This window comes from Megalobrama amblycephala, linkage group LG18, assembly GCF_018812025.1.
Source record: "Megalobrama amblycephala isolate DHTTF-2021 linkage group LG18, ASM1881202v1, whole genome shotgun sequence".
Lineage (NCBI taxonomy): Eukaryota > Metazoa > Chordata > Actinopteri > Cypriniformes > Xenocyprididae > Megalobrama > Megalobrama amblycephala.
The window spans coordinates 36,529,366-36,532,115 of NC_063061.1; positions in this window are offsets into that span (position 1 = coordinate 36,529,366).

Consider the following 2,750-nt stretch of genomic DNA (forward strand, 5'->3'; position numbering starts at 1 on the left):
GTAGTGTGCGTTTGTGCAAGAGAACAAGAGAGATTTTACATTTTCTAAAGAATATGTGAGTGGTGCATCCTAGCTACAATGCTGGGGTGTTGTGTATGGTTGCCGGTGTGTTGCAATACGGTGTCTAAGTTGTTCTGAGTGGTTGTCAGCATGATGTTATATGGTTGCTGGAGTCTTCTGGACAGTTGCGTACTGCCTCAAAAGAGCCCAACAAAATACAAAATCTGATCAGTTAGATGTCATTAAAGTCAGTAGCACAATCATTTTTTATACATATGACTTTGGGCAGGTCTAAATCATTAACCGTAAATCTGAGAAATAGTAATTATACTTACCCATTATTAATTGACTACAGTATATTAGGGCTGCATGAATAATCAACATAAATTCGATGTGCGTTTCACAATATGTGTTTCAGAGTGCAGCACTAGCCTATTTATTTTTATTTTGACCAAAACTTGTTTTAGCTCAACCATTTGAAACATCAACATCGACACACATCATTTGCAGAGCAAGCTCTGAATTAGAGGCTTAAAGTAATAAAAGAGACTTATTTCTGTTTAAAACGTAAAGAGTTTTATTACAGTCATCACAGTGTTTTTACATCAGCAGATTTTAGTCCACAAGGACAAGAGGAGCTGATCTCCTCTCTTTTGCTTCACAATAACTATTTTCAAATTCACATGTCAATTTTTATGAGGCGTGATGGAGCTTTGCTAATATCCTTACTGAGTGTTTTGTCTCGTTTTAATGGGATGTCAGGATTTGCTTTTGACCCGTGTGAACTCAAGAGACTTCTAAGGGTCAATACTGAAATATGAGCTGTTTTGTCTATAATTTGACATCTTTATTGTGTTTGCTATCATGGAGGCTAAATAATGGATGTTAAGGTGAGCATATTTAGGCAGTCTAATTGTGTGCATATCATAGACATCTTTATTTTTGTACTGTAGTATCTATAGAGTAATCCTTACCCTCCTGCTTTTGTAATAAATTTCAGGGTTATTATAGGTAAGTAAAACTAAAATTGAAACCATAAAAACATTTTTGTTACTTGATATAATATACAAACATTAACTGAAATAAAATTTTTATTTTATTTTATTTTATTTTATTTATTTTTTCAAAAAAAAATTTTCTCATTTTAATTTAGTTTTGTACTAAACTTGATGTACTAAAATGACGAAAACTAAAACTGAAATAATGACTAAATGATTAAAAACTATATAGACATGTTTTTAAAAAAATGACAAAGCACAACAAAACACAAAATTATTAAACCTTTAACTAAGATTAAAATAAAAATGAAAAATACTGTATATAAAGAAAACTAATAATATAGCTACGAGCAGCAATTATCGGGGTTCAAGCACTTTAAGGCCTTAAGCACATGTGTAAAAAGGTATGCTTTATTAAGCAAGCCTGTAACCATCTCAGTCATATATGAAAAAGACCATTTACAGCTAATGTAGTCAATTTACCATAGGAAATATACAGTATCTCACAGAAGTGAGTACAACCCTCACATTTTTGTAAACTTATATTTTATTCACAATAGAATATAGATAACATATCAAATGTTGAAAGTGAGACATTTTGAAATGTCATGCCAAATATTGGCTCATTTTGGATTTCATGAGAACTACACATTCCAAAAAAGTTGGGACAGGTAGCAATAAGGGGCCGGAAAAGTTAAATGTACATATAAGGAACAGCTGGAGGACCAATTTGCAACTTATTAGGTCAATTGGCAACATGATTGGGTATAAAAAGAGCCTCTCAGAGTGGCAGTGTCTCTCAGAAGTCAAGATGGGCAGAGGATCACCAATTCCCCCAATGCTGCGGCCAAAAATAGTGGAGTGGATCAAAGAGTTATCATCATCTACAGTGCATAATATCATCCAAAGATTCAGAGAATATGGAACAATCTCTGTACGTAAGGGTCAAGGCCGGAAAACCATACTGGATGCCCGTGATCTTCGGGCCCTTAGACGGCACTGCATCACATACAGGAATGCTACCGTAATGGAAATCACAACATGGGCTCAGGAATACTTCCAGAAAACATTGTCGGTGAACACAATCCACCGTGCCATTCGCCGTTGTCAGCTAAAACTCTATAGGTCAAAAAAGAAGCCATATCTAAACATGATCCAGAAGCGCAGGCGTTTTCTCTGGGCCAAGGCTCATTTAAAATGGACTGTGGCAAAGTGGAAAACTGTTCTGTGGTAAGACGAATCAAAATTTGAAGTTCTTTTTGGAAAACTGGGACGCCATGTCATCCGGACTAAAGAGGACAAGGACAACTCAAGTTGTTATCAGCGCTCAGTTCAGAAGCCTGCATCTCTGATGGTATGGGGTTGCATGAGTGCGTGTGGCATGGGCAGCTTACACATCTGGAAAGGCACCATTAATGCTGAAAGGTATATCCAAGTTCTAGAACAACATATGCTCCCATCCAGACGTCGTCTCTTTCAGGGAAGACCTTGCATTTTCCAACATGACAATGCCAGACCACATACTGCATCAATTACAACGTCATGGCTGCGTAGAAGAAGGATCCGGGTACTGAAATGGCCAGCCTGCAGTCCAGATCTTTCACCCATAGAAAACATTTGGTGCATCATAAAGAGGAAGATGCGACAAAGAAGACCTAAGACAGTTGAGCAACTAGAAGCCTGTATTAGACAAGAATGGTGTTAGTGTTACAAGGTCTCAGGTGTGAATGGGGAGCAGGTGTGTTAAATTTG